The sequence below is a fragment of the Balaenoptera ricei genome, chromosome 9 (genome assembly GCF_028023285.1).
Source record: "Balaenoptera ricei isolate mBalRic1 chromosome 9, mBalRic1.hap2, whole genome shotgun sequence".
Taxonomy (NCBI): Eukaryota; Metazoa; Chordata; class Mammalia; order Artiodactyla; family Balaenopteridae; genus Balaenoptera; species Balaenoptera ricei.
The window spans coordinates 9,374,670-9,398,990 of NC_082647.1; the positions used below are offsets into that span (position 1 = coordinate 9,374,670).

Here is a 24,321-nt window from a genome sequence, read left to right on the forward strand (position 1 = left end):
TTTTACATCTACATATTAAATTGCAAAACTTTGTCTCCTTCACCAAAATACTTTGCTGTTGAATAAGATTTCTCCAGCAAGTACAGTTCCCTTAATTGGTGTTCTGCTAACTTGGTACCTTTCTTCATAACAGTAAACAGTTGTGCACTAATGCCTGTCCATTCCGACTTCTGATGGACTTTTCTCTCACCTTTTTTTCTTCTTATAACATTTTTTTATCTTGTCCTTTCTAATGTCTTTGGCTTTAAGCACAAGCAAATTTCCCTAGTTTAGGAAGAAATCCTTTTAATGTCACTGCTGAACCTTCCTCTCAGAACCAGGCCCCTTGTATAAGAGTTTTGTATGCCACCACTAAGTAAATGTCCTGGGAACTTGGGGCAAATCTAAAGGGAATAACATGCTGTATTGATATCCAGGAATGTATTCTATTCCAAAGAAAGTCACTTGCTTCGATATATATTTTTTTGACAATGTTTAAATTCTAAACAAAATTGTTTTTTCAGAAGGCTTCTATAAAAGGCAAAACCCATACCAAATGAAAAGAAAACAGAAACAAAATAATTATTTTCAAATACACACATGTAGATGGAACGGAAGTCAGAAAAGGAGATTGACTGGATCATTTTTTCCGCCATTCCCAGCCATGAATGGCAATGGATGGTGCTATTTCACTAGGAGTGCCGCCAGTAGGAGGTTTTAGAGATAAGCAGACAGGGTCTGAAGCATGACTCTGGTCTTACATAGGCAAGTCCAGAAAATTCAGGTCAGGAAGGAAAGATCAAAAAGAAAGCCAGCTATAGGCAAATAAGGACCAGAACCCAGCCAGGCTGCTGAGACCCAATCCTGGGAGAAGCTCTTCCATCTCTGTGGTTCTTTACACAAACTGCTGGGCATGAGAAAAGAGTCCCTACAACCTTAGGCATTTTTAATAGTTAAAAGGAAATCTTACACTTTCCACAGGGAGGAAGAAAGAGAAACCACAAGCAAGCAAAGGCCCAGAAATGAGACTAATTAGAGGTTACAAAAAGTAAGTTTGATTAATATGCCAAGTGCATTTGGGGAAATGGTTGGTAAAGAACAGGGATTGAAAATAAGTAGTGTATTGAGCCTTGAAAACTAAGCAGATAATTTTCAACCTCCTGCAGAAGGGAATTGGGAACAAGCAAAGGTTTCTAAATAGAGAAATTACAGAGTAAAAGTACAGGGAAAATTACCAAAAAATAAACACTGCTTGGTTTTTAAGCTTCTTTAGAGAGGGAGGTTCCCAGAGAATGAATTCCAGATGAAACAAAAAAATGCATCTTGAGAAAACAATGCAATCAGAAATAAATAGGAAATGCAGACAGCCCAATTCACAGAATTCTGTATTGCTGAAGTTCACGCAGCTACTGAGAGATGACGGAAGTTGCTGATTTTACATTTTGAAATAAGACGCAGAGCCATAGCAGTGAAATATAAATGAGACATATATATTCATGACCATCACAAGGGAGAGATGGCTGCAGTCTCATGGAAATAATCACACTGTTTTCCCAACACACCTACATTTTAACAGAAGTTGGCCTCCAAACCTGAATTTAGAAAACCTGAGTTCTAATTCCTATTCAACCTCCAACTATCTTGAGCAAGGCACATATTCACAGTGAATCTCAGTTTCTCCATCTACAAAGAAGGAATATGGGACCTAAAATCCTCAGGGTCCCTTTCATGGTTGACATTCCCGGATTCTCTAATGTCATAAAATGCTCGTGAGAGTACAAAATTTTAAAAAGCTACCCTGTTCCTTACTATCCAAAAGGTGCTTGCTTAATCATTTCTTGTTTATACGAAGAAAGTCAAAGTATTTCAAGAAAATTACAATATAGATCTCTTAATGCTGGCATGAATTGATAGCAAAGCACCGAAAGAAAATTCTTTTGCACCGTATTTCTCTCTCCAGGCTGGAAGCACATATTGTGATCTAAATGAGTCATTGTAAATAATGGATGACACTGCATTCCTTTGTCAATAAAGCCTGAGATATGCCTCCAACTCTGCTCATTTGAACATCCCCAGATTTTCAAGAATTGACATTCATTTCCTCCTGCTTTCCCAGCACAAGTGGCTGGTCTTGTTTTATCATCACAATTGAAAAGAATTTTGCTTTATGATGACTTTATTCAATCACACTCTAAAATGGAAAGTAGATGAACGGCGGGGTGGATTAGAAACAACTAGAAGTCAATAACCTGGATCTATATTTAGGGAGCAGTCCTGTAAAATTAATATTTTTGACAGTACTAAACATTTGTTTTATAAAGATTATTTAAAATCGTCATATAAACAAATATGTATATTACACAAAAGTTTAGTGCTATTTTAAAATACTTCTATATTCATTATTATAATATTCCTTATATTGTAGCCCTATAATTTCAAATAGGCTAAGGATAGGGAAAGATGGAGAGTAAAAGCACAGGCTGGGGATTTAGAGTAAGGATTCCTAGAACCGCATCCTGGTTTACCTCTCAATATTATGTGTTCCTGGCTGCATCTCTTAATGTCTTAGAGCCTCACTTTTAGCTTAGGTAAGATAGTAGTTAAATCAAAGTTAATAAAGTCTTACTAAGCATCAGTAGGCAGCCTATATTTACAGATGAAGTTTGGGAAGGGGGGAGTGATGCAGATAATAAATATCTCTTGCTGGATGGGATTTTAGAGCTCAGAAAAGGATAGAACATGAACAGATACCTACCATACAGTATTCAGTGCTGTAATAGAGATATAAATGTCACAAGAAAGTGACATGGGTGTATAGGGGTAGAACAACTAATTTTGTCTAGAAGATAACATCACCAAGCATATCACTGTATTAGTGGAGAGTTCCACAAAATTATATAAAAGAAAATGCTTTTTAAACTTTAAACTCACATAGGAATATTAGTTTCTTTCACTTATATAATTGAATAAACAACACTGGAGTTGACTATTTGATATTTTTCATATTTCTCATGATGAATTTATCTTAATTAAGACATGAGACATTATTAGGTACATAAAGATACACAATTAGTTTTCGTAGGTAGTTGAAAATATTTCATTATCTCTTGCCTGCCTTTGTGTAAACAATGGAGTAGACCACAATACTCCTTTCACCTATTTTTTTTTCATAGAAAATCCACTTAGACTCTAGAATTTCAAATTGATGTTTAATTTGGAAAAAAAATGCATGTCAACTAGAGACGTCTAGAGAATTCCTTCAGCTAGCTGCCCACTTTCTATTCATACTCATAATCATTTTTAAATCTTTACTAAGTATATTCTCTTTAAAGAAATCCACCATCATATGGCAAATAAACCTGTGTTATGAAACTAAGGCAGCCTGTCTGCATTGGAGACCCCATAGGACAAGAATTCCTTCTGTAATAACTGCAGGAATGTCTATAACAGAGTCTCCTATAAATAGCACTGTATTATTTGAATGCTTCAATAAATCAGTTTCCAGATGCGCTCTGCACAGTTACATTTCCATGATACGTTTTCTGACTATGTCACAAGTTAACCTAAAAAGATTCGAATTTTGTGTTTGCTGTTAGTTCATCACTTGACATCCCATATTTCTTATTGTTCAGAACAAAAGAATATGCACGTTTATACATTTTTCTAAGTTCCACTTATTGGTGTGTGTTATTTGAAACATCATATGAAAATGCACTTGCAAGTTACCCTGGAGGTGAAACAGCAATTTACAAAGAGAAGTATGAACATTGTGCATTAATGGCAGAGCAATCTTCCCTTTTTGATTTGAGTTTTCTAATATCTGCAAATGCCACTGTACACCAATAACAATTTATTTTTTGGTAACACCATTGGTCATGTGGAAAATATTTTTCCTGGATTTAAAAGAGCACATATATTCAAACATGCACTTACAGTCTGTCCTTGTTCAGGATATAATTTCATGTAGATTGCAGACATTCTCTACTGTGTCTGATTCATCTCTGAATTTTCACGCCTAGCAAAGTCCCCAACACAACACCAATGCTAGACACATGTTTGTTGGATGACTAAACATGTCTGTTTATTCCTATCTCTTAGGATGGGAAGTTTGTGGGGTTTACAGGCATAAACTCCAGTTACATCTCCAACTAGCACAAACCCTAGAACTGCTGAGTCCAATCCCATTGCAGGAGAATGACCCCCAAAAATACTCCAGAAGATTGTATTCTGGGGTTTTTCCCTTCTATAAATTGGGTTATATAATCCAGATATAATGGAGGAAAAATTATCTTTGTCAAATTTGAAGTAGTTTTCTCCTGGAGTAGAAGCAAATTTAATGTGAGCTGCAGCATTTTTTGCTGTTGTTTTTGAGAATAATCCTTTACTTTGAGATGATTAGAATAAATTTTGAGGGAGAAAAAGGAAAATAATTTTGAGAATATGATGTGTGGTTTCCCGAAAATTGCCCTTCTTAGAAACAGATCACCTAAAAAGTATTTTTCCATCCAAAACTACAGGAACAGAATAAATAGCATCTCTTTCCTAACCCCTGCCTACATCTGCTACACATTTTGCCCAAGAATTCTAAAAAGACCTGCAGAAATACTGTTTGGCTCTATGGCACAGCAATAGAACTAGTACATGGAGATAATTTGGTCAAGGTCAGCATAACTGTTGTGGTCAGGGAGATTCAGTAAAAAAGAAAAAAAAACAACTAACAACCTGCATCATTTAATTTTCTTTCTCAGATAAAAGCCATGATAGGGTGTGTGCAAGATGAATGGTAGTCAGCTGATGTGCATTTTTATTCCTATTTCCAAGGACAGCAAAAATTGCAATGAAGGATAAATCGAAAGGTATTATTTAATTGACATCCTATTTTCTCCTGGAAGGGGAAAAATGTTTAACCTTACTTTGCTCCTTTTATTGTTTATTGCAGGCTTAACTCTCCATGTTAACACATCTGTTTGTCCCAGGTTTTTAACCATTTTCCTTAAGAATTTGATTCCTACTAAAATAAAATGCTTCTAGGAGAAATACCATTGGAAGGCGCTATCAGGTCCTGAGAAAGAAGGCTTTGAATACAAGCTTTCATGGGTGGTTGGGATGAAAGAAACAAAAGAAAAACATGAAAATATGAGATATTAAACTGCAGGGACAATAAAATTTAGGTCTTGGCTGGAAGCAGGGGAGGCAGTTACTACACCACCACTTTGTCTTGGACTAGATCTGCCTGTAAATAATTTATCTATGTGTCCACAGAAAAATCAGGAATAAATGTAGTCACAGCTGATATTTTCTCACATAACAACCTAAAAATAAATTATTAAGCTTGTATATTTTTAAAAGATTTTGTAGATTGAATTTTCATAAAGATTCTAAACATCTGGATCTCCATGGAATTTCACCCTATATCTTACTCACCCTTTCCACCACCGCTTAGTATTATAGATAAATCTAAAGGTAACACCAGATGGTAGAGTGATGGCTGAGAAAGGAGAGCTGGCAAATAAATGTGCGTAAGATGGAAACTTTCAATGATAACCATGGGTGAAACTGGTTTGAGTATCAAGACAATATTTGCCAAGATCATGTAAAAAGAAATCAATTTCTGCTTGTATATTCTCTAAGGAATCTATGTTGCTTTAGTAATGCACAAGAGATGAAATTCAATATGATTTCTATGTACTTCGACTTTTCTTTTTTGGTCTCAATTTTATACAATTGAGTCTAGAATGTTGAAAGCCATTCCTATAGTATTTTAAATTACATGCAATTTAAAAAAATATACCATAACATAAAAGAGCAATAACATGCTTTTAAAATGAATGGTACCACAGATGATATATAAGGAGACTTCCTCTGGTCTATTTTTATTCCTGAATTCTGATTTGACTTAAAAAGAATGTACCAATATGTGCACTGGAAAATTGTAGAAAAATACTAGATATAATTAGAAACTTTCATAATTTCTTTTTTGAGAATATATTTTATTTTAATCACATAAGCACACACACATGTGTATCTGTAGATATATATATGTACATATAAAGAATACATATGTGTATATATGTATCTATAAATAGCACTTACGTGTAAATGTATATATTTTAGATAGGTAGATATTGAGTAGAGAGGGAAAGAAACCTCTCACAATACCTGATATACCGTATGCCCTCACTACATATTATCTTTAGTAGGAGAACATCTTAAAAATTAAAGGAGATTCAAAGCTTTGAAACAAACTACAGGTGATTTACAGTCAAATGGCTGAATTGTAGGCTTGCTGAGCATAAAGTATAAAGACCACAAGCCAGAGGTCGATCTATTAATATTTAAGAAACAGCAGAGTCACAAACTGTTTATATCTTAGAAATTGTCTAGTTCACCTCCCGCCTATTTCTATTCAGAAACTTGCCAATCTTCTTAATAGATAGCCATTTAATCTCCGTTTAATCAAAAAGTTTACTCTTTTACATGAGTCATTGTCAAACAGTTCCATTAAAAACGTTTCCATTGTATTCTAAATGTTTTAATTATATCGAGTTAACAGCCTTACCAAAGTTTGCAGTCTAAACTGGTGACAGGTGACACAGGATATAAAAAATCATACCTTGGTATAATCATAATCATTGAACTTTCACCTTTTCCTATCATCATCCTTTTATTGCCTTTTTGTTTAGTAAGAGGAACTATGGTTTGAGGTGAACAAAACTGGGTTTGAAATCCCAGCAATTATACCTAAAAGCTGTATAGACTTGAACAAGCAACTTTTCTCTCTGGGTTTCAATAATCTCACGTCTGAAATCAGAATGGTGATTTATATGGTTAAGAAAAAAAGAAAAAGAAAAAGGAAGAAAACAGAAGGAAAGAAATAAAACAGAATAAAATTCTGCTTTATTTACAGAACAGAAGTAGAGTCACAGATGTAGAAAACAAACTTATGGTTACTAGCGGGTAAGGGCAGGGAGGGATAAATCAGGAGATTGGGTTTGACATATACACACTACTATACATAAAATAGATAACTAATAAGAACCTGCTGTATAGCACAGACAATTCTACTCATTACTCTGTAATGGCCTATATGAAAAAAGAATCTTAAAAAAAGAGTGGATATATGTATATGTATATGACTAACACAACATTGTAAATCAACTATACTCCAATAAAATAAAATTTTATTAAAAAAGAATAAAAGAAAAAAAAAATAAAACTTCTATGTTTTTTGTATGTTGTGTTATTTCAGCTCTATTGCAGGCAGTTTCACCCACTGTGTCATTTAATGCTCATTTATATTGGATAGATATTATCAAATATATATTTAAAGTTGAAAAAATAAACAGTTCCATCAAATTTAAATCAAATTCCCTATATTTATAAAGCTAGAAAATAGTTCATATTTATTTTAAACCATTATGTAAGAACTTTCCAGGGCAACTTTCTAAGAATCTACATTCATCTACATTCTAAGAATCTACATTCAGATACAAACAGATTCATTTCTGTTTTAAAATATAAATCAAGTCTTTAAAGAATGTTAATATTATTTTTGCATTAAGCACTTGGAAAACTTTCATGGTGGTAAAGAGTGATATGCACTTTGCATTATAAAAAAAGACAAAAATACTTCCAAGAAGCATAGGATTTTTCCCCCAAAGAATAAAAACAATTATTCACGGAAAAGACAACGACAATCAACTTATTTCAAATACTTTCTCAAAAGGATAAATACACATAGAGATCAAATATAAGGAAACTACTACTGGTCCAAGTAGGAAGACTAAATTCTAGCCAATGTCCTTTCTGAGGCTCACTTTTTTCCTCTGAAAAGTGATGATCAAACTCTCTTCCTTGTGTTTCTTGCAAGTATGTCATACACTTCAAATCAGGTAATATGTATGGAAGTTCAGTGAAAACTATAAAAATCTACTCAAGTACAAAGGACTATTATTCAACAGCCATGCAGATAAAACAGCCACATATATATGCCATTTCAAAAGTTTTAACACCTTTAAAATGTAAGTAATGAGCACATTAGGTGCCATGCCAGGTGCCAAGGCTACACAGACGGATCAACCATGCTCCCTAAGCATTCAGAACCTCTATATCAGGAGCTTCAGACATATTCATACTCTTTGATTCAATAAATCCATTTCTGGGGATTATTTTCTACAGAAATAAAATCCTAAATATGGGGAAAAAGATCATATCAAAAGCCTTTTGTTGCGTGGTTATTTATAATAGCAAAAATATTTGAAATGATACAACTATCAACTACAAGCATATAGCTAAATTACATAATTTCATTTTCTTAATGAAATATTAGAGCCATTAAAATTATAAAGAATATGACTGGAAAGTCCGTTGATCTAACGGTCAGTTGAAATAACCAGGATAGAAGATTGTGAGTTAACTATAATTACCAGTGGGTAAAATTTTATAAAATAAATATTGTCATAGGGGAAAAGTAATGAAAAGACATATACAAAGCTATTAACTATTGTTAACTTTGGTTGGTAATATTACATGCAAAAAATTCAAAGGGGGAGCCTCATTTCTATATTTTGCAATTTTCTGATGGATCTACTATACTTATAATGGCTTTTATTATATATATTTATATAATATATTTATTAATGGCTTGTTATTACAGAGATAATCATATGATACACAGGAGTGAGCTCAGTAATAGATTACATTACTGCTGAATATATGTAAAACTCAGATATTTCTAATTTGCTTCTAATCATGTTTGCCATAAAAATCATTAGAAAAAATAATATACGTCAAAAATTTCCCAACAACTTCACTTAAAATATATAGATCATGCTTTAATTAATAGCTCTCTGGGTTAGCAAATTAAAAACAAAAAACAAAAAAGCACACTTTTCTTATTTCTACTCATTATGTCCCCAACATTAATTTCAACTGTCCTAATTTCTCTTGCAAAGTTAACTTTTATGACCAGTGCATTTTGTCAAGATCAAAATCTAAATGCATGAAGAATTAACCTTGTACAATAATGAATTAACAAGATCTGAAAAAGAGAAAATGAATCACTAAATGATTATCATTAGTAAAATGTTCCACTCTGTTCTCTTATGGGGAATGATGGAACACTCTTTTATTGAACCCCATTATCCTAATGAGAAGATATTCTACACTTGATCATAGCCAAAAGGCTGGAGAAGATATTGTAATGACTCACTGCCAGTGCTTAATGAAGAGATTTCATAATTACTGAAACCACATCTGTTTGATTAACGAGTCCCTTCCAATATCCATGCATCCTCTGCTCTTTAGTGTGTGGCAGAATGTACACACTGCATATAAACTCTGGTTTTTCTTTCATGAAGGGAAACCTTATCTACCAATCGCAAATGCTGTTCTGAATGAACTTAAAAAAAAAGGTTAAGTTTCCATTTTGTGCAGCCTTTATTTAAATCTTGGTTCAATCACTTACTGATTTGTGACATTGGGCAGATCACTTAATACTCCATTGCCTTAGTTTCCTTTTCCGGAAAATATAATACCAACCTTATAGTGCTATTGTGAGGATAAAAGGAGATAATAAATTAAAAGTTCTTAGAATAATGCCTGCACAAGAACTAATTCTGTGTACCTCGCACTGGACATGATTCTAAATAAAATGAAAATTCGGGAATCCATCAGAACCTTGATATTATTATTGGGTACATAAATTAGTAATGCATTAGTTGTTTCTTTTTTAAGAACACGATGGGATGATTCTGTTAAAGTTTCTAACGTTTCTATGCTCTTCAAATGACAGTCTCACAGACTCACAGACATAGAAAACAAATTTATGGTTACCGAAGGGAGTAAACATAACATTGTTACCAAAACAAATTTATGGTTACAAATTAGGAGTATGGGATTAACAGATAACAAACTACTATACATCAAATAGATAAGCAACAAGAATTTACTCTACAGCACAGGAAATTACATTCAATATCTTGTGATAACCTACAATGGAATATAATCTGAAAAAAATAACTGCAGCATTTTGCTGTACACTTGAAACTAACACAATATTGTAAATCAGCTATACTTCAATAAAAAAATTAACTAACAAACATGATTATTCTCAGTTACTCCGACTTATAATGCCCTAGAGCAAGCAACCTTGAAATTCCAAATTTGTTCTAACAGAAAATTGGAATAGGAAGTTGCATATTTACAACTTTATTATAAAAAAAGAAAAAAAAACATACAAAAATCACATCAATCTCGTTGGCTTCACAAAGCACAAGTATACTTTCTACAGAGGACATATTCTTCCCATTGTCTTCAGCCCTCAATTACGAAGGTAGGGAAAGTGGGACTAACTAGGGTTTAACTTGAGCTATACGTGTAAAATCATATTAGTAGAAAGGCCACTGGATATCAAAGCTTCCTTTATTGTATTCACCCGAGTAACTGGCCTCCCCTGGAAACATGTTTACCACCAAGAGAGAAACCTGAAACAGCCATGTGTCCTACTGAATTTGTGTAAGATGAAAGGCAGTTCCAACATGGGAGGTCTTGGTAATCTATACTAAACACGTAGGAAAAGCTGTTGGCATCTTAAGAGTTTTGTCCTAACAATTCCATTTTCAGGCAATGAAGGCACACCAAGAAAAGCAATTTGCTCCTTGAAATTCTGCCATCATAAAATCTCCAGGACACTGCCAAGTACATAGAAACTACTTGGTAAATGCTTGCTAATTAAATGAAAAAATTAGGTGAGCCAGAATCAGTTTCTGGTCTCTCTACTAATTTTAAATAATGAAAGAAGAATCAGCTTGAAAATGGAAGTCTTTGAAATCATCTCTTTAAATAAGGTTTACTTCATTGCTAATATTTAGTATATATCTAGTTTAATTCTTTGATATTTAACCAGGTTGTCAAGATTCTTGTTAAAATGGTATTTAAAATTAAATACATTTTTTATTGCGAAAACGACTAAGTTAAAAAAGAAAACTCTTCCTGAACCCTTTCAAATTTAAGCAAAAACATTTGCAATTATTCCCACAAGTTAATACCGAAGTAATATTTCCCAGATTGCTTCTGTTTCTGTCATGACTTACAGTTTGGCTTTCTTTTGGCTGTTGTTCCCTATGGCTTGGTGCTTAAAAATATTAGTTCTCCTTTGTAAACATCATTCATTAGTGCTACTGATTGAAGGCCACATATAGTCATATTACAATTTTATTCATGTAAATTTATCCAGAGGCTAGTGCCATGCATGCTTATGATTTTCAGACATATACTTAAAAGACACATGTTAAAATAAAATGTCACTGCATTAGGCAGGAATTGCAAAGGAAATAGTGAATTACAATGGAGCTTTCAAAATGTCCTTCTAAAATGAGTGACCTTTTTACTTCTGTTGAGCTAAAGACAAAAGTATACATGCATAACTTGATCTAATCATCAGCGTGTAATAACATGCATTTCTAAGCATTCTGGGGATGACACAAACCCCTGGTGAATAAGGTCATCGTGTCAAGTTCAGAAAAACAGGCCTCTACAACTTTGTCCAATGAACTCTTCCGATGGTTCAATTTTAAAGGAGGCACACGAGCCATCCTGTCAAGTCCCTTGTCATATAATACTTATTGCTATTTCCTCTGGACTCTTGACACACTTTCCCCATAATAACAAAATAGGGGAAATTTTAATTCTAATTCACAAGCATTGATCTTCACTAACCAATTCCACTATGTCAGAGTTGATAGCATATTGACTGATGTAACCAAGTTAACTCTAGATTTCAAATTACAAAAAAGCAGTGGCATGAAATACCTATCAGGGTTTCAATGCAGATGTTTGAAAGAAAAAAAAAGTTTTGCTAACTTCAGCCAAATATTTTCCTGCAAAAATAATTTCTATTGACTTCTGTATTTTTTAAAAAATGAAAGCAATTTAACCTTCACGATGTCAATCTCCTTTATGGGATCTAGACCATCACATTATGAGAATACTGGTAATACCTTTAAAATATTTGTACATTTGTCTATACTCATGCTACGGCTGAAAATCAGTGTGCCTAAAACAAACTCACAGTTTTCAGCTCCTTGTTAGTTCTCTTCCTGAACATTTTCATTATGGCGCCAAGTCATTTCAACTGTATGTACGCCATCATTTCCTCCATTTTCACATCTAATAAATCATCGATTTTTACTGTTCTATTTTTACCTATTTAACTGCTCTCCTTCATTTCCAGCGAAATCAATTCACATTTATGGGACTGTACAGCCTGCTGGTTTCTCTTCACTGCTAATCTTCCTCTCTCGAGTCTGTCCTAAGACCATCCCCACACCACGCTTTCTAAAGAGTTTACTTAACAGTATCACCTTCTACTTCAAACTTTACAGTGGTTCAATATTACCCTTCGGTCTGGCATTGAAGACCTCGAATTATCTTTCTACCCTCACTATTTTCCGTAAGTTATGTATATGAACCTTATGACTGGATTAATCTTGTCTATTCCTTTATAAGTCAAGAAGACTAAGGGTGAATGTGCTGGTGATGGGTCATCAGAAGGGGATCGTGAAAAAGTGTTTCTCAAGAAGACTCTTAAGAATGATGGGAACTGACGCTGAACATCTATCCTCATTCTATCTGGTTGCTGCTTTAGAGAAATAAATATTATTTATTTATGTTCTGGAGAAGTAAATAAATAAAAGACAAAAGAAAAGAAAAAAAAAAAAAAAGACTGCAAACTAAGCAGTCAGGAAACCAAGGCAGATGGATAAAAATTCCACAAACTGGCTCGCTGGAGCACTGCCAAAGCGAGCTTCAATTTTTTTTTTTTTTTTTTAATGTGATCTAAAAGGAGAAGCAAAAGAGTGAAAGCACATAATTATTATTGTTATTATCATCACTACACTCTGTAACAGTTGCTCAGTAAGGAGAGTTTATTATATGGTTTGCAAAACAGGCCAATACATCTAGCTAAGTTAATCACTTCACGTCTCGATTATTTTATTGCCTCTTGTTGGGTTTTTTCTTTCCAATCTCTTCTACTCCCTTACTATCTTCCAACTCCATCCTTCTCAGACCCAGCCCTCCCCACTCCTGTTGCTACCCTAGTATGTACAGAGTGTGCTCCGGTTTCCTACCATCTACTACTTCACTTTCAGCTCCTGGAGACTGCTCACAGTCTGACAAGACTTTCAAGTCTGTTTCCTTTCTCTCCCAGATTAACCTTGAGCTTTGGTTATTCATATGTCATTTCTCTCCCTCCAGGCTCATATCAACATCAGAGATTTTGCTCTTGATATTTTCTCCATTGAAAATAGTCTCCAGGCACCTCACCATGGATTCATATCCTTTGTCCTTGGACTTTCTAACTTTGTGCTCTGGACTTTCGAACTCTTGTTTGCTTATCTCCTCTGTCATATCTATTGATAATATTCTATCATCTACAAAATGTATTAAGCCACTCTGTGTCTCTTATATACCCAAAACTCTTCTCGTGTGAAATATATGCCAGTTGTGTCTTGGTTCTCATCTGTACAGTTCTCCTGTAGCTCACAGTAGACAGCATAGCAATGGGCGAGTAGTTAGTAGCCAAAAATGCCTCGCAATTGCTTTCTAAAGTAACTTGCCAGCGATAAAAACCCTAGCTCATCTTATGGATTCTTTACAATTTCATACAAGTATCATATTTAGGATTGTTTTACTTTTCCTCACACTTTAATTCTTTTCTTAATGGAATACAAACTCATGGTTAAAAGCTCCCTCTACTGGTTATTTTTAACATATCAAGAAGAAATTTTAAAAACGATTATCCAAAAGTACCTAAAATATATTTCCTAAGAAGTTATCATTCATCTCAAATATAATTCAGAAAAGTCATCAGTGATATGTCTTTTCATTCATCTGTGCTTTTACCCATATGATCCAGTTTCTGAGGAATGTATGCTGCTATAGTTTGTAATCCTTTATTTCTTTGGATGAAATACTTGATTTTTCTTCTGTCCATAAATTCTACTATGCCTCATTCTATACACTCCAATCATGCTTACAACCCCAGGATTTCCTGGGAGGCGACACAGCATAGTGACAGAGCTCTAGGATTCTGGAATCAGTCTGCCTTCCTCTGAACTGCCTCTGGCTTGACGCTTTATTAGCAGCAATTAACCTGATGAATTCATAAACATCTGTGTATCTCACTTTCCTCACAAAAGAAATGGGAATAACAATAGTTCTTTTCTCATACTATCGTTGCAGGTTTTAAATGTTCAGTCAAAGCATTTAGCACAAGTAAGTACTACATCTTCAGATCCTGGTAAGGCCATGCCTCACTGCTCCCTCAAAAGCAGAGAATGAATGCAATTTGTGGAGTCTTTTTTCCACTGTGTTTGACTTCTTTTATTCTCTGAACTTTGCCATGATTCTGTTGTCAATGTCCTCTATCTTCTTCCCAGAGCTCCCCAATGATCTTGTTTGTATTGCCTTCTGTTCATTTATTTTATTTTTTATCACTGTGGTAAGGACACTTAACATGAGATCTACCCTCCTAACAATTTTTTAAGTGTACAACACAGTACTGTTATCTACACACACAATGTCGTATAGCAGAACTCTAGAAAGTATTCGTCTTGCATTAACTGAAATTTTTATCCAAAAGAATTAGAAATCAGGATCTCAAAGAGATATTATCATCCCCATGTTCACTGAGGCACTACTCACAATAGCTGAAATGTGAAAACAGCATAAATGTTCACTGATGGATGAATGGATTTTAAAGAGTGGAATATATCTATGATGGGACATTCAGCATTAAAAAGGAAGGAAATTCTGTAATATGTGACAACATGGATGAACCTTGAGGACATTATGCTAAGTGAAATAAGCCAGGCACAGAAGGACAAATACTGCATGCTTCTAAAATAGCCTTCCCCATATTTTTTGATGTCTTTCAATTTACTTGCTAGATATCACCCAAAATGACTTATACTCTTGACTTGTTCCTTGAATGAAACACAAAGGGAGTTGGCACACACTTTCATTAGTCTTATTTTATCCTTTTCATTATATCTCACCAAAGACTTTCAACTTGAAAGAGTTGATTTAATGATTACTGGATTTCAGAATCACGGCTGCCAACTAAAACACATTTTCTTCAAATTACATTCCCTATGTTTAAGAGCATGTTTATTGATGTGAAGTATATGGCTTGTAGAATATAAGGTTAGGCATGTGGACCCTAGAGACAGAAACACTGGTCCTATAACGTGCTTGTCCTTGGCAGTTAGGTAATCTCGTCCTTCAACTGTAAAGCAGGTATTATGCTTATTTCTATTATTTTCATATAATTAAAGATTATTGAAGTAGATTATCATGTAGCCTGGTTCTAAGCCCTACCTATTATCTCACAGGTATATAGTTGAAAATACCTGTAATGAGCAGTGATGGTAAGATTAATATGAGGTATCACCACAATATACATTTAAGTATATATATGTTTCAAGCTAATTTTTTAAACTTCAATTTAAAATCATATTGACTTTGGTTTTGGTAAGAATGATACCCCAGGAATCTATTTTTATCACCCAATGGTAAAGTTAAGGTGAAAAAGAAAGAATACTTCCCACATAAATCTCAGAATGTTGATACTGTTCACCATGAAGGTCATTTCAACAGCAAATTGTTTTGGTCTTCATGATATTTTGGAAACATTTCAGCACATTTCCAAAAGACTGTTTCAAATTTAGATTTCATGGTTAAACATCTGGGTTTCTTTCTTGGTCCATTTAGCTGCATTTCGTATATATACCCTCCACTCCTTGAGAAAATAAAAATAGATTTTGTGAAAACTCAGGAGGTGAAAGATAACAGCATTACACAAAATTAAGGGGTCTGGGTGACCTAGTTTGGATAGTCAGTTTTAATTCTAGAAAACACATTGAGATTCTCTGAGGAAAGGATATTATGCATATTTTAGCATCACTTTGTAAAGGCAGAGTTTTCAGAAGTCGGGAGTACAGCGAAAATTCATTTGTTCAAATACAAGTAGCCTCACCAATATTTAAGATTGTTTAGCATTCAATATTACTAATCTGCACTGTACAGTCCTAAATACTTGATCCAGAGTTCTTCCCTTTATAACCAAGCCACATTTTAACTTATTGTCTTGACACTGGATATGTTGACTTATGCAGAATCTATATTGTATAAACTTTATGCAAAAGTTATAATCAGTCAGCTCTAGAAAGTCACATGAGATAATTTTCTGTATTCATAAAATTGTTATTTTTCCTACATGAAGATTTTTGAACTGGGTTGTTGCACACTTAAATCTTCAGATGTTGTTTAGATTTTTATCTTGTTATTTTTTAGTAGCAATGTATTTACACTGAATTCAGGACTCGGCATCTCTTCCTTCTTCTACAGTTACCCCCATCTTTAGGTAACATCCTAATATGTTTTTTGAAAACTCTTTGAAGGTTCCATATTTCTATTTTATTATATTCTCCCAGTTATCCCAGAACAACTTTCCTTTCTTTTGATAAGCCTTCCATAGTTTTCAAATTATATAGTAGATGTATGCCAAGTCTCCAAGATTACAAGCAATGTGGAGCCTTTATAAATGTCCCAAGTTAGACTAGGGCTTGATCTACCTAAGTGCTAAGTATTAGCTGTTGTTATTGTTGTTGTTGTTATTGTTATTGCTGGATGCATTAATAATCCTGCCTTTCTCAAGAGAACTCATACTGCGATGATATAAAAAGAAGATAAGTGTGGAGAGTGCAGCTCAATAGGTGGATAGCCCTAAATTTATCCTTGTGAAATAGAAATATATATTTCCCCAATTGAGGTCACATAAATGAAAACGTAGGATCCTGCCACCTTCGTTTTTGTCTGAGGTACCAGCAGGGCAGCAGAGAAAGGTCATTAAGTGACCATGGTCCACTCCGCCCACAGAGATTCCAGTGTAGAAGAGATTTATCTGACCCACTATCCCCAAATGATTCTGGTTCATCTTTAATAGCACTGTATGATGAAAAAAAATTTTTTGTTTTGTTTCAGTGATCAGAATCATGGATGCAGACTGCCAACACCTTTATCATTTATTATTTTAAGCAAAGCAATGGCAGACATATTGGAACTGACTTATTCAATCATTGTAAGAAATCAGTATATCAATGTAGCAAGATTTGAGAAATTCTAGAAGATGAGAGAGCAAGGAGAAGGGTTTTATATTCTATCAAAAATACTTGTACATTAAAAAACAAAGAAACAAAAAGAACTATGAAAAGCTCTCATACCATGTATATGATTAAGAAACAGATGTAGGAATAGAAAGCTCTTCTCCCATCCCCAACCTCACTCATCCCTCTTTTCAGCCTCACACTCAATACCCCCATCCTCACCTCTCCTCAAGTCTTGTCTGGTTCCTTCTTTTCCTCACTTGTCTTTCTCCTTCTCAGTCTGGGCAATTTCTACATGACGGCACATTTTAACCACTCAACCTCAACTGTTAGCGTGCTGCAACTTTTTAGATGCCAATTTATTCACATTAGGAAACAGTAGTAAAATGAGGTAATTCTTGTTTAATCTTACTTAGAATATGAAACCTCACTAGTACCAACAAACTAGAAAAAAGGTTAATTGAAATTATTTCAAAATCTAAAGTTAAATTTTTAAAATACAGCTTAAAATGTTAAATTAAAAACATTAATGTATACATTTAGTTTTATTTCTTGGGTTTTAGCTCTTTGAATGTAATAATAATAATGCAAAGAATGAAAGAAACAAAAATAATAAACAAAAAGAGAACTAAAGAGAACTATGCTTTCTCCCCAAATATTCCATTTCTATGTTTGATTTCATGGATAAATACTTTTATTGATGGCACTAAGTAAACTTAACATTGGCTTAATTTGCAGTTCTCACAACTTCAAATTGCTGAGGGTCTGGATTCCTGAACATTTGACAAAACTGAGTAAATGCCTATTTACCATGGATTTTGGAGAAAGTAGCTATTAGCAAAATTAGTCTACACAGCCCATTAGAGATTATTTTCAGCCACAGTAAAATTCTTATTCTTAATCCCAATAGGATTCTTTCCAGTAATACTCTATGATTATTAGTGGATGGTAGTTTTTCTGATTACAATACCAACTTTTGAAAATGTAGCTTCTCTTCTACATATCTTAAATATATTCTTTCTTTCTCTCTCTTTTTTTTTTTTTTGGTATGATGATCAAATCAATTTTAAAGAGAGGTTGGAAATCTATTACCTGAAGAACAACAATGTGGGTAAACCTTTAAATTATAAACGCACTGAATTTCTCTCTCTTCTTTATAAAAGTGATAGAATATTATATAACAACAACAATAAAAGCAGAAGATAATTTCAACAAGAGAGAAAAATGAGGCTAGGCAAGGTAGCTGACATAAAATACTTTCTTCACTGACAATGGATAGAAGCAAGGAATGCATGACAAATTCTGAGTTTCACTGGAACAGCACGGTAAACTCATTTCAAGTTGAAACAGAATAATGACATTTGAGGGAAAATAAGTTTTAGAATATGTGACGTGGATGTGTTTGTATAATGAGCTTTATACATTATCCATGCTAAACATAGAAATGACACCTGCAAAATCATTAAATTTAAATTGTGTGAGATCTATGCAAACCAATTTGAGGCTACTACTACAAAACTCTTTTGAAACATCTTCATGAAGTTTAAATTCTGGCATTAAATGTTCATAAGGAAAAATAGGATCTACTTGATAATTTCTGGTCTCTGTATAAAGTGATTTATGTACTAATTCCCTGATGTATAATAGATAATCACTGGGAATAATTATGTAATCCAAACTGGGTAGTCAGCACTAAATATCATCGTATTTTCTATGGATGCTCAGATATATGTAAAATTTAAAAATATATATGATTATTACCAAAAATCAAATAAATATTAAAAACTTAAAACTAAGAAATATACGCTTATATATTTATTTAACAAATGATTTAACACTTTCTAAGTTCCAGGCCCTGCACTGTATGCTGGGTTTCAATGATGAGCAAAACAGAACCTCTGCCCTGAAGCAACTTCTGCAAAAATGTTAAAGAAATCAAATATCAGGCACAGATGATAGTTTTCTACTTTTCTAGCCCACATCTTTCTGTGCTGTTTAGCTTAACAAAGTTCCTGGCAAATTCTCAGTGTGAGATTTTCAGGTATTCTTCAACAGAAGATACACATTTCCAGGTTGCCAATCTGATACGGTGAGTTATATCACAGGGCTGCAGACAATGTTCTAAATTTAGGAAAGGTTTCTTGGTTCACTCTCCCTGTACTGCTTAGGTCTTTGAAGCCAGATCTCTTGGGTCCTGCTCACTCAATGTTCCTTATACACTGAATTAAAAGCCTGATGCAGATAAAAAGCAGTGGGCAAATATTCATGTAATTCCATGTTTCCCTGTGATCTGCTCCCTAGTCTGACAACTCTGGTGCCTTTGGCCTGCTTCTTTTCCTAAGCTGTCATCCAGCCTGAGACATTAGTAGTTTAGAAATCACGAAGGCTCTTGTATAATCTAGACACAGCAAGGCCTAGTGGACTTTGGTTTCAGCCTCAGCTGCCACTCACGAGTGATCTGACCTTTGGCAAATCATTTAACCCTCCCGCCGTTCAGGTTTCTCATGGGTAAAATAAAAGTTTGTCCTAGATGCTCTCCAAAGTCACTTCGAGCTGGAAAATGTCACAAGTTTATGAACACAATAAACACTAGGCTTCTGCCATTATGGCACAATCCTAGTTCAGTTTTTATGGATGGAAAATTCCTTTAAAAATAAGCTAACACTGCATTCAATGAAAATGTTTAAAAAGTAACTATTATTTGCCGATGCGGTAATCATTTAAAACAAAGGTATGAAGGCAATCATTAGAAGTGGGGAGTGATACAATCAATAATAAGGAATCCAAAGGAGAAATGAGCTAAGTGAAAGGCTTACAAAGTCACTAAGTCAATGAAAGAGAGAGTGGGAATTCTATTCACTGAACATTAGTCACTCATTGGGAAACTTTTATTGAGCATCTATGTTCTAAGTGTGGTTCTTGACCCTGAGGACACAGCTGTAAACAATACACACATGGTCTCAGTCCTTATATATTTACACCATAGTCAGGGGGAAGGAAGGAACATAGGTAGAGAAAGAAATGAGATAATTTTACACAGTAATAAACAGCAAGTTATAAATAAGGAATAAACTGGGTGAAAGAAAAAGGAGGGGTCTAGTGTTGGGAGGCTGCTGACTTAGGATGGTCAGGAAGGCCTCTCTAATATAAAGTAACAGAAGAGTGGAGACCTTAGTGATGACAGGATGCTGTTCATACGACCTTCTCAGCATGGAGCCTTCCAGATGAAAGGTCCACCAACACTGGACGATACCGGAGTAGCAAAGTTGGAAACAAGTTCAGACTTGAATAATGGAGGCCAGGGTGCCAGGACCACAGTGAGCAAAGATTGCAGGTGGAGCCCAATCTCCCTAAGGAGTGGCATGAATTTGGGGCTTTATTCTATCTCAGGGGAATATGGAAATGTCAAGCAGCAGACATTGGATGCTTTCAAGAAAGGTGGCAATATCAGTATTATCCATTTGAAAACATTTGTTTGCCTGCTGGATGGAGATGAGATCTAGAATGGTAACAAATAACATCCATGAGATATGTTAGTATTTTAGAACTACAGGAGAAAAAAATGATGAAATTTTAGGAGACTTAGGTAAAATAGTGCATTAAGCAATTCCTGATTACAGTGAATAAAGCCTTAAGGTTAAGTGAAATAAGAAATGTTTGCCAGGTGAAGGCAAGAACTAGAAGAGTCCATATTTAGTCATACTTGTTTGTTTGCAAGTGGAGGAACTATTGTGTCATTGCATTGTGAGCAGTAAATTAGGCTTTTTTTTTCAGAGTCATAGTGGGCCCAGACTTTAACTTGCTCCATTTTCTAATGTTAACAGTTAGAAAGCTAACAGTCTAAGTTAACTGTGGCTTCAGTGAAGGTGGCAAGGTGCAAGTTTCCAACTGTAGTGATTTGGAGAAACAGTAGCAATGTACTGAAAATCCATGAATCCATGTTGGTTTTGTTTTTACCCCAAGGTATACAGTACAGGTGAGGATACTTAAGAAGCCAAAAACTATTCCCATGTTCTGCTTGGCTGAGGGTAAGTTGGAACAAAAGATGAAATGAAGATGTGTAACATACTTTGCCCTGATGTTTAAGCAAACACAGTTGTATAGCAGTATAATTGCCTAATTTGTCCATTATTCATCTAAAAGAGAAGTTATTACCCCATTTCTCCAAAGAAGACATACAGATGGCCAACAGGCACATGAAAAGATGCTCAACATCGCTAATTATTAGAGAAATGCAAATCAAAACTACAATGAGGTCCCACCTTACACCGGTCAGAATGGCCATCTTTAAAAGGTCTACAAATAACAAATGCTGGAGAGGGTGTGGAGAAAAGGGAACCCTCCTACACTGTTGGTGGGAATGTAAGTTGGTGCAGCCACTATGGAGAACAGTGTGGAGGGTCCTCATAAAACTAAAAATAGGGTTACTGTAAGATTTAGTGATCCCACTCCTGGGCATATATCTGGACAAAACTATAATTCAAAAAGATACATGCACCCCTATATTCATAGCAGCACTATTCACAATAGCCAAGACATGGAATCAACCTAAATGTCCAACGACAGATGAATGGATAAAGAAGATGTGGTACATATATACAATGGAATACTACCTAGCCATAAAAAAGAATGAAATTATGCCATTTGCAGTAACATGGATTGACTTAGAGATTATCATACTAAGCGAAGTAAGTCAGAAAGAGAAAGACAAATACTGTATGATATCACTTATATGTGGAATCTAAAATATGACACAGATGAACCTATCTATGAAACAGAAACAGACTCAAAGACATAGAAAACAGACTTGTGGTTGCCAAGGGGGGGTGGGGTGGGGGAGGGATGGATTGGGAGTTTGGGGTTAGCAGAAGCAAACTATTACATATAGAATGGATAAACAACAAGGTCCTACTGTATAGCACAGGGAACTATATTCAATATCCTGTGATAAACCATACGGGAAGAGAATATGAAAAAGAATATATATATATATATATATATATATATATATATATATATATATATATATATATATGTATAACTGAATCACTTTGCTGTACAGCAGAAATTAAAACAAAATTGTAAATTAATTATATTTCAATAAAAGATAAATAAAGTGACCCATTGTGCCCCTCATCCAATTCCATCACTGGTTCATTCAGAAATCCATATTGCAGATGTGATATAGTTAGGTACTGTCGGGTACATTTTACAATACCAAAGCTACCAACTTACTGAGAAAATGTCACAGGCTCAATTCTGTTCAGCTTAATTATTGATATTAATTTAATATGTATAATGTGGGATGAGATGAGGGTCTGCAGAGGATGTTCAAGACACAGGGGCTTAAAATCTATTGGGGAAAACAAGGCACATATGGAACAATTAAATGAGAATGAAAGTTAATGTGATATTAAATGACAAAATTAGTTACAGAGACAATAATCTTTATTGAAATCTAGAAAAGGGAAAGACAATAAATCGAGTTTGCCACCAACCAATCCCAAGCAGCCAGTGAAAACACTGTTATATGTTAGAAGCATTATTTTCATCATTGTATTTATAGAATGTTGCTCTTGATTTTGGGTTAGGAAAGAGTTGTAAGGGAAATAATAAAATTATATCATCAGATGATAAAGGAAACAGAAATTTAACAGCTGTTTGGATGTAACAGATAATGGCAAGATGTTGCTGATTTACAATTAACTGTGTACTAAGAAGTAGGCTTTCCTGACTGGTGATGATTAACTACCCAGCTATTAATCATCTAATTGTTAAACTGATTAACTAAAACCTTGCTAGCATGTTAAATTAGCTTTACTGCCCCTCACCTTTTATAAACAATGTAAGTTTTCAAAATATATTAGAATTTTGATTAGACTAACAACAAGCTGTCCATTTTAGGTTCTTTTTGAGGTGAAGAGTCCTTCGAAGGGTTTTTGGAGAGGTCATTTCTCTCACATTTTGCGGAGAAATGGATGCAAACGATAAACAGATGAGAACAACCAAATTGGCATAATGGGCCTTTAGACTAAGCTCATTAGATGGGCTACTAATTTAATAAAATCCTAATCTGTTTTCTATTAGGTAGAAAGATATATCTTTATATATACATATATATGTATATACATATGTATATACAAATATGTATCTACTTACCTAATACACACCACACACAGTAGAAAAATATAGAGAAACACAAATATGTATGCATATGCATACATGTTTTAATTACATATCTATGCTAGTAATTGTTTAACACAATTTCCTTTTATTTTTGGAGTCATACAACAGTATAAACATGCATTTCTCTAAATTTCCTCTTTTTCTTCCTTAGTATAAATGGCATAGTACTGACTGTTGGAATAACGTCCTGTCTGGCTTGTCCTTCTCAAATTGATCCTTCCCCTCTGCCTTCAGCTTTCAAAAATTGGACTCTACTAATATCAATCCCATGTTTAAAACTCATTGTTATAATGTCTATATGTTACTTTAAAAGACTTTTGCCTCAACAGTGGGATATACGCGTACATGTTGTTTTGATCCGTGCCCTAGAGATGGTGAGTTGACATATGAAGAACCCTCGTGGAGAATGGGGTTAGTGTGCTGGAGAGTTAGTCACCAATGGAGAGACTCACCAGAAGCCCATCTCCCTGAGGTAAGCACTAAAATTTCAATGGCCCTCCTCTCTCATCAGCCCTGGAGAGTTTATTTGGATATTGAATGACTGAAATGATTTTTCACTGGTGAAATGAGAGGCATTCAAGATATGTGGAGACTAGTAATATTGAGTGGGCATCTCTCCCCGTTCCTGAACAGGATTCAGGAACCAAAGCCAGTAGTCTATACCAAATACATTTCCATTGAGAACAATGGCCCAGCCTAACAGCCCCCTCTCGTTCTACCCTAAGCTGCTGACAGAGGATTATGCTGCTTACTTCTGACTAGATGTAACCAAGTACTGCTCCTTGAATATTGTCACATCTGCACATGAGCCTTGAATTGAAGATCTTGTTACAGTGTCTAAAAGCCCAGAAAGCTGCGGATTTCATTTAATTCACAGAACAGATTGTGTGACTGCTTCTTGTTACTGCCTCTTAATAAATGTTTTAATTTGTAGTAGAGTTAGGACTGAGGCTTGCTTTCCTGTTAACAAACTGACTGTAGCTATTAC

At 34.5% G+C, this 24,321-nt stretch overlaps 1 protein-coding gene and 1 pseudogene across 2 annotated transcripts in view; both read right to left on the minus strand.

Annotated features, from left to right (window-relative positions):
- CNTNAP2 (contactin associated protein 2) overlaps positions 1 to 24,321 on the minus strand; it is a 2,085,708-nt gene that overhangs the window by 1,488,836 nt on the left and 572,551 nt on the right. The gene's annotated exons all lie outside the window — the stretch shown is intronic.
- On the minus strand, positions 9,005 to 9,177 carry LOC132372307 (U2 spliceosomal RNA; annotated as a pseudogene).